At 37.5% G+C, this 17,865-nt stretch overlaps 1 long non-coding RNA gene across 1 annotated transcript; it reads right to left on the reverse strand.

Moving 5' to 3' along the window:
• Positions 1-16,318: 16,318 nt before the first annotated feature.
• Positions 16,319-17,228, reverse strand: LOC122756776. Its single transcript, XR_006356626.1, has 2 exons — positions 16,857-17,228; positions 16,319-16,794 (listed from the first exon to the last, which is right to left on the reverse strand). It is a non-coding gene; the product is annotated as an uncharacterized LOC122756776 (long non-coding RNA).
• Positions 17,229-17,865: the final 637 nt, after the last annotated feature.

The raw sequence follows: 17,865 nt of genomic DNA on the forward strand, positions 1-17,865 counted from the left end.
ATTCAAAAAAATCATTTGATTAATCGTTTTTTTCCATTTTTCCGCGATTAATTGCAATTAACCTTTAAAGCACCTAAAATAAATCATATGACCAAAAAATCGAACAATGATTTTTTTTTTGCCATTACTACTAATGCCTATGACCAGACCCACTGCTATTTATACCGAGATATCCGAAAACTTGCGAGAGCACATAATGCTTACATCCCGCTCACACACTACCCTTGCAACATTTACAACAGCCGAGTAGAGTAACACGATCACTATTTGTCGATCACGAATATGTCGATCTCTTTCTAACGCACCACCAGTTTGCTATATAAGCAATGCGGATTGATTTCGACCGATCATTGTGTTTTGAATTGTGTCAGTGTAAGGTTGAATTGTGAAAAATTGCTCGTACAAAGCAGGCCGCTCGGAAGTAAATGTGCAAAGTGTATCTATCCAGTCAGTGCCAGTGAAAAGGACTGAAAGTGTAGTGCAAGTTACTCAATTTAAGTTGCTAACCTGTTACTTGTGATATGGACACAAAAAATAAAAAGTTACAATTAGTAACAATTAATAAAGTGCACAAAAATAAAACAAGCCTTCTGCTACGACTCAAACACAATGTTCAACAAGTGCCTTACGAGAAACTAAAAACGGAATGTGCACAAATCAAAAAACCAAAAAATACAACGAAAATCAAACACACTAACAACAAAATGGAAAACCATAGGAAACATAGCCGTTGCTCATCCAAGTCGCCTCTAAGCTTCGATGAGTACACCGACGACGAATGCGAAGCCCTAGCAACTACCTCAAAGATGATGTGGATCAACAAGGAGGATTTTAACAAAATAATGGAAGAGCTCGCCTACCTAAGGGAGAAAATAGCAGAAGCAACTCCCGTCCAGACACCCAAGAAGCCAAAGACGACAACAACGACTGCATTAAATCAATCTAACCCGCTTCACACCACAGCCGTCATACAGACGCTGAGTGGGAACAGATTTGCTTCGCTAGCAGAGCAAGAAGAAGAAACAAACGAAGAGAACTTAGAGGAGACAAACAACTTGCATGAGACTAACGCAAACGAGGACAAAGACTTCCCAGCGCTGGGCGCAAAAATGGGAAAACCCTCTAAAAAGGCCAAAGGCAGGAAGCAAAAACAAGCCGGACCACGCAAACCAACAGACACCATGGAGGTTGACAACGCCAATGACGACTCACCTAAGAAGAACCAAAAAATTCCTGCAATAACCATCTACAACACACCAGCTAAGGAACTGACTGAATTAAACATAATAAATAAAAATATAACGCACATAAACGTATACACCATTAAGGACTTTACGAACGTTGAAACGCTACTAGTAGCTAGCAAAAAGAACTTCTTTTCGTACACCCCTACTCAACTGAAGCCATATAATGTTTTAATTAAAAAATTACCTCATGAGAGCTTCACTGAAGCGGAGGTTAAGTCTGCCCTAGAAGAGGCAGTTTCCGATCTTCATATAATGGCTATAAAACCTTTTAAACATAGTTTCTGGCTGGTCCAGCTCACAAAAACCCCAAACTTAAAAACCATCTTCCATATAAAGACCCTATTAAACTGTAAAGTTATAATTGAGCCCCTAAAAATAAAAAATAGAATTCACCCGTGCCACAACTGTCAAAGATTCGGACACGTTGCTAGCAACTGCAAAATGCCCTTCCGCTGCATAAAATGCACGAAAACCCATAACTCGGGAGACTGTAACATCATCAAAGATGATGTAAAAAGCCAAGTCGAGTGTGTGAACTGCAAAGGCAAGCACACGGCTAACGCAAAAATCTGCCCAATCCGAATTTCATTCTTGGAACGAAAGAAAAATAAGCCAACTCCCAAATTCATTGTAAATATGACCAAGCCCACAAGCAATATAAGGGAGGGTGCGTCGCTTTTTAAAGCCTCAGACACCCAAACTAAAATAAACCCACTCCCAAAAAATATTACAGTAACAAACCCAAAACTTAGGGAGCACCTGACAAAAAAGCTTAATCCCAAACCTTCAACCTTCACTCTCGAAGGATTAAATAAAGATTCTTCCGAAATCTTCGGCAAGGACATTTTTGAGTGCATAGACACTATGCAATCAATAATTAAAAAGTACCCCCTAGGCCAAACACAAAATGATATGGAAGCTAGGAAGATTAAGCAAGCCTTAATCCTAAACTTCCTTATCCAAATAGCCCAATAATGGTTAACATAAAACTCATTTTCCAAAATGTCAATTCTATTGTGTTTCTATACAAGAGACACGAATTGAACACCTTATTAAACAAACATAGGCCAGATATAATGTCTATTGCAGAGCACCGTCTCAGCAAAAAGCACTATACAAATCTCGATAACTACCAATTCGTTAGACAAAATGAGCGTGCAACGCACACAGAGCAAGCTCAGCGCCCCAATCCCGATAACTGTGGCCATTTGCACAAAAAATGGCATGAAATTCGAGACCATCCCGTTTCCTCAATCAAAATATATTGAAGCTATAGCTATAAAAAGCTATAGCTAAAAAGCACCTAATTGCAGTATCCCTCTATAAACGTCCAAACCACCCACTTCTTATCACTGATCTCAACAAAATAAAAGAGACAGTAAGTCAGCGGGTGGGAAAATAATAATAGGCTGCGACCTAAATGCCAAGCATCCAAGCTGGGACGAGCCTTATTTCAATCCGACCACTTAAACACTCACGGGTCCCAACTCCTCAAATGGCTCGAAAGGCAGCCTGACCTAATACTCCATCCGTCAAATAAACCTAGCAGAGTAAATAGCAATAGCAAATCTTCGATAGACTTTTTCATATGCTCTACAGACCTCCAAATAGAATCCTATAACATATGCCACGTTATAGACGACTTCCCCTCATAACATAACATAACATTCAGCTAGGCCGGCACTGCCTGATGAGCAATGACCCTATAATAGTGCAAAATTTGAATAAAATAAACACCCTAATTTGGAATAGAATTCTTCTTCAAAATCTAAACCCAATTCCTGCACAAACAAATCTAAATCACTCTGAAATAGATAGCAGTATAAATAACCTAAATGCAGCACTAGGCGCAGCTCTAGATTCACCAAGTGCCATCCCAAAAATAACAATATCCCCCACCAGACCCAACAATAGAATTGAACTCACTGCAGAATGTCTTAACCTTATAAAAAGCAAAAAACTCATTCGAAGATACCTTACCAGACGGCAACTTACTCTATCAGCAAATGAAAAATCCCAACTACGTAGAGAAATAACAAGTAAGAAGACTCTAGTCGAGACTGCTCGACTACGAGATCCCCTGAACCCTTCGCGCAACTGATATGCACACATACACGCACACACACAGATATACGTAGGCACGCATAAACACGCATTGGCTTCAGTGTTGGCTTACTATGGGAACTTAATTGTTTAATAACTTTTCTTCTGGATGAACTATCTTCATGAAACTTTAAGATTATGAATATAACATAGATATGCATGTATTTGCCAAAGCAAAAGTCCCTAGTATTTGAAATACACCTTTTACAAATGTGATGGTGAGGGGGTGAATTAGAGGTGGGGGTAAATTTTGACAAAAACCGAAATTGTATAAAATGCATATAAGTATACATAAAAAATATGGAGACTGTAGCTCCAAAGATGTAGGAGATATAATTTTATAACTGATTTTCGATAAGGTTTTTTATCGATAAAAAAAAGATCGGGATGATTGATCGATTTTTAGTAATAAACTCGATATCCGCGCTGTAAATACGGACATTTAAAAAAAAACTTGAAGTCTCTAGCTCTTATATCTTCTGAAATCGACGCGTTCATACATACGGACAGACGGACAGACAGACAGACGGACAGGGCCAAATCGACTCAGCTCGTCGCCCTGATCAAGAATATATATACTTTATGGGGTCTGCCACGCCTCCTTCTGCCTGTTACATACATTTCAACAAAACCATTATACCCTGATTTCCCATTTTCAATGGGTTCAGGGTATAAAAAAGCTTACTGCGCAAATCAATAGTCAATATACACGACAGCAACCTAAGGCACATAGATTGTAAGCTTAGGCATATCAACCCCCGCAACACTAGCTTGAAAACACTGAAAGGTATAGGCCCACAAGAAAAATCAAAATAATCCCTAAATAAAGACATCCACTTAACAACGGATGAGGAAAGCAAAATAGATATTGAAGTTCCCCCCATTCTGAAAACCAATTTCAATAAATTAAATGCACTTGCATGGTCGTTTGAGCAAATTCACAACCAAAATGACAGCATGTCAAGCAATAGCCCCCTGCTCAGACAGCATTCCGAATACGTGAACAGGGAAGCTACAAACCTAACGGAATCTCCCCTGAGTGCGAACCATATCGTAACCTTCGATCACGCACGCAGTGCAGAAGGTTCTGAAGAACTTGGCTTTACAAATGCCAAACAACTTCTTGAATGGGTAAATCAGAAAAATAGCAACAACAAAACAAGTAAGAACGTTGCAGTCGGGCGTTACCGACTACGGAATACTCATTCACATCCCATCAACAATTTAGTAGTTAAGTTTCGCTCTAATACTGTAGAATATACAGGTTTTTCCGATTTGCCACGCCCCAACTGGGCGTAGATACCTCATTTTTGGTCAGTTTTTAGAAAGAGATAACAGTACCCTAACTGCATAGTTTGAATGCTTACCCTCAAAAAAAGTGAAAACTACAGGGTATTTTTCGATATGCCACGCCCCTAAAGAGGCGTAAAAATTATTTTTGGGGAATCGATAGAGGAGGCTACCAGTAACTCAACTATCCAAATTTGAAGCTTCTAGCTATTATACTTTAGGAGATATAAACTTTTGCGGTTTGCCACGCCCCCTGTGGGCGGACATATATCCGACAAAACTTTTTGGTCTTGGGTGATCAGTCCGAGTATATATACAAAATTTGAGGTCTCTGCCATCAATAGTGTCCAAAATATAGGAGAATTTAAAAAATCACTATATCTTCAGGTCCGATTTGCCACGCCCCCAATGGGCGTAGACTTATAATTTATCTTCAGACTTTATAGAATCATACCATTGGCTGACGTGCAAAATTTCAGCATTCTAGGTTAACAACTTTAGGAGATACAGTTTTATCCGATTTGCCACGCCCCCAATTGGCGTAGATATATCCGCCATAGCTCGTGATCTTGGGTGGTCAACGCGGACCTACATACCAAATTTCAGCTTTCTAGCTCTTCAACAAACATGATTTCTGGTATATCGGAAAATGCATTTTCCGATTTGCCACGCCCCTAGTGGGCGGATCGGGAAAATTTTAACACTTTATAAATCGGAGATATACACGAGTATGTGTTCCAAATTTCAAGTCTCTAGCTTCAATAGCGCCGAAATAGATTGCGTTCATACGGACAGACGGACAGACGGACGGACGGACAGACGGACAGACGGACGGACAGCAAGACGGACATTACACAAAACCAATATACTGATTCACTTTCGTGAATGAGTATAAAAAACCGTAGGTCCTGACGGTAGCAGTAATTTTCTACTCAAACATTGCAATATGATTGTAATTATTGTAAATATTGCAATACTATTTAACCACTGCACAATATCGGCTACTTTCCTACTGCCTGGAAACGCAGTGAGTAATGTCGATCCCTAAGCCTAAGCATAACCACCAAAGCCTACAGGGATATAGGCCCATATCAATACTTTCAGCCATTAGCCTCTTATTTGAAAAAATGCTAATGATGCAAATTAAAAGACACGAAATGAATGAGGTACTCAAGCCATACCAAGTTGGTTTCAGAGACAACCTCTCCATAAATAACTCACTGGCAGTCGCAAACTCATTCATATATAGTAACCTCTCTAAAAAACGTGCCACCATGGCAAGCGCACACGGACGGACGGACAGACGGACGGATAGCAAGACGGATATTGCACAAAACCAATATACGAATTCACTTTCGTGAATGAGTATAAAAATGTCAACTCATTATGATGTCAACACAAATGAGTAAATCAATACATTTCTAAGCAAACATAGGCCAGACATAATGCTCATCGTAGATCACCGACTTAGCAAAGAAATCATGCCAAACCTTAATAACTACCAATTTATTCAACAAAACGAGCATGCAACACACACAGAACAAGCTCACCGTCCCTACCATGAAAACTGTGGTTCGTCATAAAAAAGGAATGAAATGCGATACGATCCTCTCACCTTACCTTACTATACTGATACCGTGGCATCAAAGAATTCCCGTTATGTTTAAGAAGAACTTTAGCGCCAGACAGTACTACGCAAGCAAGTGTAAGTCACTGTAGCACTGTCTGGCACAAATATGTGAATATTTTTAGTTTTTAAGTTATAATATTAGACTAAATAAAATATTACTTTATTTAAATGGTAACATTATAAAGAAATTAAAGTAATTATGGTTATGGAGTGTGTCCGTATTTTAGTTTGGTGTGGATTTGGTAAGTGATGTAGGGCGTCGAATTAATTAGTTAAAACACAACAAAAAATGTTCAGTTTTCGTTTTTATACCCTGAACCCATTGAAAATGGGAAGTCAGGGTATAATGGTTTTGTTAGAAGTATGCAACAAGAAGAAGGAGCCGTGGCAGACCCCACATAGTATATATATTCTTGATCAGGGCGAAGAGCTGTCCGTCTGCCTGTCCATCCGTCCATCCGTATGTATGAACGCGTCAATCTCAGAAGATATAAGAGCTAGAGACATGAACATTTTTTCGAGTTTTTCTCCCAAAATCGATAACTACTCCCGATATTTTGTTATCGAATTAAAACCTTTTCGAAAACTAGTTATTTAATTATATCTCCTACACCTTTAGAGTTACAGTCTCCAAACTTTTAATGTAGACTTATATGTATTTTATATATTTTCGATTTTTGTAATTTAACCCCCACCCTTATATTCAGGGGATTTCGTAGTCGAACAGTCTCGACTAGAGCTTTCTTACTTGTTCTTAATTTTTTGACTTCAAGAAATTAAGATGGTTGTATACTCTGTACAAAGTACTATACTTAGCGGACAGCCGCGTACTGAGAGCCAGCAGCTGTGCTATTAACAATACTATTGCATTGCCGGGCTCGCTTTCAAGGAATGCAATGTTGGAAGCCCCCAATGAAGCGTGGTTCCGAGTGGTAGGGCTACACCGGTCGATCAGAGCTCTCACGTCGAAACCCATCGCTCCTGCCTGCAGTGGGGTGATCGCGTCGACGATGCTAACAGTTTTATGCCGCATCAGGTATTGGTGGCAGGGTCGGCGGTGGCAGGAGTGAAGGTAAGGCGACGGCGTCGTCTTCGGCGCGATCCAGACCGCGCTGGTACGATTGGTGGCGAGGCGAAGATATCGTCTTCGGCAAGCTCCTGGCAGATGCAGCAGTATGTGGAGGCGCTGGCCGCATGTCCTGCACCTTGGGTGCGACAGGATAGCCTGAAGTGTTCATGGGACAGGCAGTTCGCACAGCACTTGTTAATTAGGACTGTTTGCCACCAGCAAGCCTATCAATCGCCGACAATGCCATAATGCATGAATCCCTCTGCACAAACGGCATGGGACGGCGGATCGACGACATGCGGCTGCAAGAAACGAAGCAGAACATTAATATTGCATTTAATTGGATGACACAGGGAGGCTGTCGTCTGTCGGTACGAGAACAAACTTGTGGACGGGTCTATGAACGATCCGCAACTCAGACTTTCTTGGACACGTCCAAGCCGCCATTCGTTAATATCTTCATTGTCCTCCTTGACAACGACCAAGTCACCGACCTTTAAATCTCGTTGTGCGAACTGTCATTTATTACGTTTATGCAGCTCCTTAAGAGGGTATTCTGTAATTGGTTGAATAGATGGGCTAGCTATGATATTGTAATTTTGCTCTACATCGTATGTGTTTTATATGGTGTTGGAATTGAAGTTTTGTGCCGTAGATGACATCCAAGTATTTAAATTCCAGTTATATATCAATTTGATTGTCTTGTTTATATATTGCCTTGCGCCTTAAGCTTATTTAGGTTTAAGAACTTTTAGTTTGATTTTTATTTGGAATGTATCACCTATTTTGATTGTTTGTTAATTGTAATAAGTATTTAAAATGTTTTCTATATCTTCATAGGAAAATCTCATAAAGTTTTACTTTTGAAAATGGGAAATCGAGGTATACTAATTATATATTCTTGATCAGGGCGACGAGCTGAGTTGTCCGTCTGTCCGTATGTTTGAACGCGTCGATCTCAGAAGATATAAGAGTTAGATACTTGAAATTTTTTTCCTAGGTCCGTGTATAGCACGCGCATATCGAGTTTTGTTTTAAATATCGATAACTTGCCCCGTTATTTTGTTATCGATCAGAAACATTATCGAAAACCAGTCATAAATTTATATCTCCTACATCTTTAAACTCTAGTCTCCAAATTTTTTATGTATACTTATATGCATTTTATACTATTTCGGTTTTTGTCAAAATTTACCCCCCACCTCTAATTCGCCCTCTCACCCTCACATTTGTAAAAGGCGTATTTCAAATACTTGTTTCATGAAAGTTTCATGAACATCTCAGTATAACTTTTTTCATTTTCTATGATGGAAAATAGCCAGCACTTGCTGCTTAGAAGATGTCTGCTTCATGGCTGTTAAGTAAAGCTATTAAATTACATAAATTTAGCGGAAAATCACTAAAGACACCTCCAGTTACATTCTCAGCTAAGCTCAATTAGAAAAGTTTTTGGAATACCCGAAATTTTATCAAATTAATCAGCTGTACGATTTTCAGTGACACTACATTTTCGTACAGTTTGAGGTGTTGCCCCATTTTAAGAAAAAATAGGAGTAGCAACGCCTGTTTTATGAACATTATATTAAACCTTTTTGTACAACCTACATTTTAAAAAATATTTTGTACATAAATGTTGTCTAATTTAAAAGTTAAGAGCTAAATTTTAAATTCATATTAGCTGTACGATTTTCAATGAAAATGTTTGGCCAATTAACAAACGCAGGTGCAGCAGCCACAACAGCTTTCCTATACATAATTACATATGTACATACATACATACATATGTAAGTATGTACTCGACTGCTGCATGAATAACAGAAAAACGATGTTTGAATTAACAATGCGCAATATATGTATGTATATATGTACATATACATACATATATGTTGAGTGACGTAGAAGCTAAGCCGAAAACGGATTGTGTGAAAGAGTGCGCTCGTACATACATACATACATATATCACTTAATGCAGAATATTCAGCCGAGCAAAAAAGAATTGATGGAGTGGGAGTGTGAGTGTGAGAACATGTTGATAAGTTCGCATCAGACACAAAAATAATAAAACATGTCTGTATATAGTTCGGGACTCTTAGAGTCTGTGTGCATGCTTGTCGCGATTCGCGAACAGATTTCAATTCTTTTTCGTTATTGCTTGTCGCGCACATAGAGGGAATGAGCATAGGAAGACAGAAAGAGTGAGTGTGAGAGATTAACGGAAAAAAGAATTGATGGAGTGGGAGTGTGAGTGCGAGAACATGTTGATAAGTTCACATACAGACACAAAAATAATAAAACATTTATGTATGTAGTTCGGGACTCTAGTGTCTGTGTGTATGCTTGTCGCGAACAGATTTCAATTCTTTTGCGTTATTGCTTGTGCGCGCACATAGAGGGAGAGAGCATAGGGAGACAGAAAGAGTGAGTGAGAGAGAGTAACGCAAAAATAGGGCCTATGAAAATGTGTTTATGTACATATGTACATATATGTATGTATGTATGTTTGAGCGCTCTCACTGATTTTGGAAAGCCGAGCAAATACGAAGTAAAAAATTCGTGCAAAAAATCAAGTGATTCGGCGGCGCCTTGGCGCTTTAGCATTTTTTCATTCCGTTTTAATGCTTCATTTATTCTCGCTCATTTTATTGAAGGCCATAAGCTACGACATCTTGAGCTCACTCCAATGTAAACTCACTCAAGACGTTTTTCGCCAATCACGCACTCATTCACATTTTCGTTAATTATCGTTCTTTTGACTTTTGTAAATTAACATGGCTGATCAGTTCATGGTGACAATAAAAGACATTCTTAAAATTTATCTCATGAGGCAGTTTATAGTTGTCACAGTGGTATTTTAGCGAGTATTCAGTACAAGAAATTTAATATATGTATGTATGCACATACATATGTATCTTTACATATGTAAAAATATTTGACAGTGTATGTATATGTACATATGTAAGTAAATGAGTTTTTTATTTAAATTTGATTTTTTTTATAGACATATGTATGTATATATGTATGTACATACATACATTAATCGAAATTGAATTTTTAAAACGTACTAAATATGTTTTTTATACCCTGAACCCATTGAAAACGGAAAATCAGGGTATAATGGTTTTATTAATTGTATGTAACAGGCAGAAGGAGGCGTGGCAGACCCCTAAGTATATATATTCTTGATCAGGGCGACGAGCTGAGTCGATTTAGTCCGTCCTTCCGTCTGTTCGTCTGTCCGTATGTTTGAACGCGTCGATCTCAGAAGATATAAGATATAAGCTAGAGACTTGAAATTTTTTTCTAGGTCCGTGTATAGCACGCGCATATCGAGTTTTGTTTTAAATATCGATAACTTGTTATTTTGTTATCGATCAAAACATTATCGAAACCCAGTAATAAATTTATATCTGCTACATCTTTAAAGCTAGACTCTCCAAATTTTTTATGTATACTAATACGCATTTTATACAATTTCGATTTATACAATTTCGATTTTTGTCAAAATTTACCGCCCACCTCTAATTCACCCCCTCACCCTCACATTTATAAAAGGCGTATTTCAAGGGACTTGTGCTTTGGCAAATACATGCACATCTATGTAATATTCATAATCTAAAAGTTTCATGAAGATAGTCCATCCACATGCGTGTATGTGTGCATATGCGAATAATTATTGAAATATCAGTTGCTCGAAGGGTTCAGGGGATCTCGTAGTCGAGCAGTCTCGACTAGAGCTTTCTTACTTGTTAAATTTGGCGTTGGCAACAAAACTCTCTTAAAGAACGTAACAATTCTCTTGACACTGCTAGCAATTTCTTTAATATAAACTTCAGCCATTAAATCCTGAACAACCAGGTTTTGATTTTTTATTTTTTTTTATTTTTTTTTTTTTTTAATATTTTGCACGCTCGTATCATGCTGGCTGCATTTTCCGTTACAAGAGTTGAGATCTTGTCGAATATACATATTCCAGTCATTGCAAATTTCTCGAAGTGTTGTCGCAATGTTATCACTGTTGTTATTAATCTGACATGCAAGTGGTCTTGTGGACAATACAACTGATTTTAGAATAAAATTTACGACGAAGTGGCAAGTGACGGTGATACCACCAAGGGATGTACACGCTTATACGGTACTCTTTTCCGCAATGCGGCATTTGGCAACGATATTCCTTTGTTTGTCAAAATGTGACCAAACTTCATGTGTTTTTTTTTTTTTTTTTTTTTTGTTTAGTACTGGGCTTATTGCTATTCGATTCAATCAATGCATTTGTCGAAGCAATTGTAGTGGACGCATTGCAGGCTTTATAGATAATAGCAAATTTTTTTTTAACGTAATGTAACCTCCACAGGGTATAAAATACTTACTTGATGAAACGACAAACTTGTCCATTTTGTAGAGGAACCACCAAAGCTATGCTTGTTACCTATTTACTAAATTACCAAAAATAGATCAAGCCCGCAAAAAATATATATAATTTTGTTACAAAAGAAACTTTCACCACTTATATGTGTTTGATTTCTTACTCAAAGCGGCGATATATCGAGATCGACAAAAGCTGCTTGACTACGAGATCCCCTGAACCCTTCGAGCAATAGCTATTTCAATAATTTTTCGCGTCTTTCTGCTTACACAAGAAACACGCTCACACACACTCACATAAACACGCATGGTGTGGGCTTACTATGAGAACTTAATTGTTTAATAGCTTTTCTTGTGTATGTACTTTCTTGCAGCTCGTCCTCCATCATGGCGTCCATTTTTGCTCCGACTAGTAGTAGTGGGCAATGCACAGTGGTTGCGCCCATAGGCTAAAAATATAAAAATAGAAGTTGGAAAATTTACACAAAAAATGTATCAAAGCGACACAAAAATGTCTAAACTTTTCAAGTACATCTCGCTTTTGTCGCAAATTTAACGGCAAGTTCTAAAAATAGCTCTGGAACGCAGAAGATGTGTTCACATTTGACAAGCTGAACGAACGCAACCAAAACAGAGGCTCACGAAAAAAAAATTCAAATTTTTGTTTCTAAACTAATTTTTTATACGATTAATGAAATTTAAAGTTAATAGTATGTATATTTTGCAATAGCTACTAATATAATTTGAGTTTAGAGACCGCAGTAACTTAAACTCAGCTTAACTAACTAACTTAAGCCCAAAAGTATGCACTCCTTTAAAAACTGTAAGTTCACTACAAAAGTCAGGTTGCTGTCTTTGCTAAGACTTAGCAACTCACCAAAGTTAGTGAACAGCTGATTATCCGCTGCAATTTCCAGCGCTACTAACAGCTGTTAGAGTGAATGCACTTGCAGGGTCGCTGGGTACGTCGCGCCCACAGCAGATTTTCCACTTTTACAGGGACAATCACAGAACAAGCTAGAGTCTACAATGGATCGTGATCACATCGACCGCACTCCACGAAAACGCAACTCGATTTCCTGTAGGTGTGTGTGTGCATGCGAGTGCGTGTGTATGTGTGTGTGCGTGTTTCTTGTGTAAGCAGAAAGACGCGAAAAATAATTGAAATAGCTATTGCTCGAAGAAAGCCCAGCATCACTTATTTGTTTTATTATGAGGGGTATATGTGTAATAGTTTCTTTTATTATTTGATAGAATCTCTCTGAGTTGGATAAAGTGTTTTAAATAATAGACATTCATTAGCATGATGTTTTTATTTATTATATTTAAATTATAATTATTTTTTGGGATATTGGGTAGTAGCATACCATTCATTTCCTTGGAGGACGTGTTATATATTGTGATGGCCAGAATTTTGATGTTGTTTGGATGAGCTGGCTCATCGTTGTTGTTGTCGTTGATGTTGTTGTCGTTGTTGTTGCTGTCAACGGTTTTCACTGGGAGAGTGTTTTGTTGCCGCTTGCTTTTGCTTTTTGTTGTTGTTGTTAATGTTGCTTTCCTTTTTTGCTTTTTTGTTGTGCTGGTGGCTGTATCCAACGGTGGGAAGTTGTCGTCATCATTTTGTGCGTTGTCATCTGTGTTGTAGCTAATAGAGGTGGGCACGGGCCGACTTTTTTGCACCCGGCCCGATCCGCCCACGGTCAAAAGTTCAACATTTTATCCGTACCCGAAAGCAAAAAAAAATTTTATACCCGCAACCAACCCGCCCGCCCTAAACACTTACAAAAAATTTAATTCTCAAAAATTACAACAAATTTTTTGTTCTCAAACATAACAACAATTTAATTCTTAACAAGTAAGAAAGCTCTAGTCGAGACTGCTCGACTACGAGATCCTCTGAACCCTTGGAGTAATAGCTATTTCAATAAGATCGGGATGTTTATCGATTTTTAATGATAAACTCGATATCCGCGCTGTAATTACGGACATTAAAAAAAAAAATTTGAAGTCTCTAGCTCTTAAATCTTCGGAAATCGACGCGTTGAAACATACGGACAGACGGACAGACAGACAGACGGACAGGGCTATATCGACTCAGCTCGTCACCCTGATCAAGAATATATATACTTTGTGGGGTCTGCCACGCCTCCTTGTGCCTGTACATACATTTCAACAAAACCATTATACCCTGGTTTCCCATTGAAAATGGGTTCAGGGTATAAAAAGGAGCATATCAAGATTTTTATCGATAAAAACCCTTATATGCAATTTATACAATTTCGGTTTTTGTTAAAATTTACCCTTCACCCCTATATTTACCCCCTCACCATCACTTTTGTAAAAGGCGTATTTCAGACTTGGCAAATACATGCATATCCATGTTATAATCATAATCTGAAAGTTTCATGAAGATCGTATGCCCACAAAGAAAGTTATTAAATAATTAAGTTCTCATAGTAAGCGCTCACTGCAGCCCATGCGTGTTTATGCTTGTGTGTGTATGTGTGTGTAAATGTTTGTGTGTGTGTGTGTGTGTATATATATTTATGCATGCCTGTGTGTGCGTGCGTGCGTGTGTGTGTGTGTGTGTATTTATGCATGCCTGTGTGTGCTGTGTGTGTGTGTGTGTGCGTGTTTCTTGTGTAAGCTGAAAGACGCGAAAAATGATTGAAATAGCTATTACTCCAAGGGTTCAGGGGATCTCGTAGTCGAGTTGTCTCGACTAGAGCTTTCTTACTTTTTATACCCTGAACCCATTTTCAATGGGAAATCAGGGTATAATGGTTTTGTTGAAATGTATGTAACAGGGAGAAGGAGGCGTGGCAGACCCCACAAAGTATATATATTCTTGATCAGGGTGACGAGCTGAGTTGATTTGGCCCTGTCCGTCTGTCTGTCCGTCTGTCCGTCTGTCCGTATGTATGAACGCGTCGATTTCAGAAGATATAAGTGCTAGAGACTTCAAATTTTTTTTAAAATGTCCGTAATTACAGCGCGCATATCAAGTTTATCATTAAAAATCGATAACTCATCTCGATCTTTTTTATCGATAAAAAACCTTATCGAAACCCAGATATAAAATTATATCTTCTACACCTTTATAGCTAGAGTCTCCAAATTTTTAATGTATGCTTATATGCAATTTATACAATTTCGGTTTTTGTTAAAATTTACCCCCCACCTCTAAATTCACCCCCTCACCCTCACTTTTGTAAAAAGCGTATTTCAAATACTAGAGACTTGTGCTTTGGCAATTACATGCATATTCATGTTATAATCATAATCTAAAAGTTTCATGAAGATCGTACGTCCATAAAAAAAGTTATTAAACAATTAAGTTCTCATAGTAAGCGCACACTGCAGCCCATGCGTGTTTATGCGTGGTTGCTTGTATGTGTATGTGTGTGTGTATGTGTGTGTGTGTATGCGTTTGTGTCTGTATGCGTGTGTGTGTGTATGTGTGTATGTATACCTGTGTGTGCGTACGTGCGTGTGTGTAAGCTGAAAGTCGCGAAAAAGTAGTGAAATATCTATTGCTCCAAGGGTTCAGGGGATCTCGTAGTCGAGCAGTCTCGACTAGAGCTTTCTTACTTGTTTTTGTTGTATTTGCTGGTGGTATTGTTGTTTGCTTTTGGGCTTGTTGTAATTTAAGGAAATGTTCTTGCTGTTGAAGTTTTAATTGTTGTCTCATTAGCACGAGTTCATATTAATAGATGTATTTTATTAACAAATTAATGAATTATTATCTTTTAAATTGATATATAAACATTTTTATTATTAGATTTTATTTTTACGAATGATTTTTGTATTGCGTTGGCTCAAAAGCATGACTGTTTTTAACGGCAAATGGTTTAGTTGAAATCAAATGTTATTTATAAATCTATAGGGATTGTTCATATTGATAGTTGTATTTAATAAACAAATTAATGAACTATTATCTTTCAAATTGATATATAAACATTATTATTATTATTTAATTAAAACCATAATTTTTCCAAGATAACTTATTTTGCATTCATACAAAGTTAGCCCTTGAGGGGCAATAAAAAATCACGAAATTATAAAAAAGTAAGCAAAAATTTGTTTTATGAATTTTTCAAACATTTGAGAATACAATCTAATACATATTTAATTTGGAAATCTAAATCAAAATGATTAAAAATACAAGTCAATAAAATGGTAGTTGTAAACAATGGCACAAACATTCTCGTTCGGCCTTCCTCCTCGATTCTCATTCAAACGGGTGACCAAAATTCATGATATTTTCCAATTAACAAAAAATAAGACGTTTCGTTTCGTTTGTTATAAAGTGAATAATACAAAATGTCTGATTCCACAGTTGCAGTATCCGTGTCCCCCGTGATTCCCCAAACAGCCTCAGCTGAGAAGAAGGTGACTTCTAAAAACGCACAAAGTTTTTCACGCATCTTTTAAATGCGTTGTCAGTTGAGATCTGTGAAGAATAGAGCTGGAGAACCATCGATAGAGACGGTACTCGATGGTTTTACCAACGATGGTTCAAACCATCGATATTATCGATGGTTCCATCGAAAAATTTTTTATATATTAAAATCAAAAATGTTGCACATTAAATACATATTTACATACTATGAATGCTAAGGTTCAACAAACAAGGTTTATTCAGTCCAGTTTTCTTAATAATATACAACGAGATTCTTTCAGTTGCTTAACAAAAATAATAATAATAAAAAAAAAAAAAATACAAAAAATATAAAAAATTATTTCACTTTCAAATCTTACTACTATAATAAAGCTTAAATTTCTAGATCAACTTCATTCTCCATTTCAGTTGCTTAGCAAAAATAATTTTAAAAAAGTATAAGAGATCATTTGACTTTCGAATCTTACTACTGTAATAAAGCTTCATTTTTTAGATGAACTTCATTCTCCAACCATTGATTTTTGTTCAGAAAAATGATTTGGTTTACATTCTTTTCTTTTAAAGAAGTTCTTCGGTCGGTGATGATCGCTCCTGCCTTACTAAAAATGCGTTCCGACTCTACGGAGCTTGCCGGAATTGACAAATACTTCAAGGCGCAGCGACTAAGGCCATTTAATTGATTTTCATTAATCTAAAAAGCAAAATAAAAATAAAATCATTAAATCAAATAGATACGAATATGTTATCAGTTACCTATCAGTTACTGAAGCGGATCAGTATCGTGCGATGCATTGCGCTGCTCCATATACTGCCGCATCATTATAATTGCGTCCGCTCGGCGATTAGAACGTTTCTCAATCACTTTTTGCTCCATAAATTTGAATAAAAATGGCGACTTATTCTCTTTCGGCAGTTCCTCATTTAAATCAGGATTTGTCGCACAATCTTTGATAGAGCACAGCTCTTCCTCTAAACCCAATGCAGCTTGTTGCGCATTTCCTGCATTTTGGAATCCTTCCTTTTTAAACCGAGCATCAAGCAGAGTTCCTAGTCTTGGGCCAGACCGATTCTCATATGGATATAATCTTTTTTATACCCTGAACCCATTTTCAATGGGAAATCAGGGTATAATGGTTTTGTTGAAATGTATGTAACAGACAGAAGGAGGCGTGGCAGACCCCACAAAGTATATATATTCTTGATCAGGGCGACGAGCTGAGTTGATTTGGCCCTGTCCGTCTGTCTGTCCGTCTGTCCGTCCGTCCGTCTGTCCGTCTGTCCGTCTGTCCGTATGTATGAACGCGTCGATTTCAGAAGATATAAGAGCTAGAGACTTCAATTTTTTTTTAAATGTTCGTAATTACAGCGCGCATATCAAGTTTATCATTAAAAATCGATAACTCATCCCGATCTTTTTTATCGATAAAAAACCTTATCGAAAACCAGTTATAAAATTATATCTTCTACACCTTTATTGCTAGAGTCTCCAAATTTTTAATGTATGCCTATATGCAATTTATACAATTTCGGTTTTTGTTAAAATTTACCCCCCACCTCTAAATTCACCCCCTCACCCTCACTTTTGTAAAAAGCGTATTTCAAATACTAGAGACTTGTGCTTTGGCAATTACATGCATATCCATGTCATAATCATAATCTGAAAGTTTCATGATGATCGTACGTCCACAAAAAAGTTATTAAGCAATTAAGTTCTCATATTAAGCGCTCACTGCCGCCCATGCGTGTTTATGCTTGTGTGTGT

Source organism: Drosophila mojavensis, unplaced genomic scaffold, assembly GCF_018153725.1.
Source record: "Drosophila mojavensis isolate 15081-1352.22 unplaced genomic scaffold, ASM1815372v1 contig_16, whole genome shotgun sequence".
In the NCBI taxonomy this organism is placed as follows: domain Eukaryota; kingdom Metazoa; phylum Arthropoda; class Insecta; order Diptera; family Drosophilidae; genus Drosophila; species Drosophila mojavensis.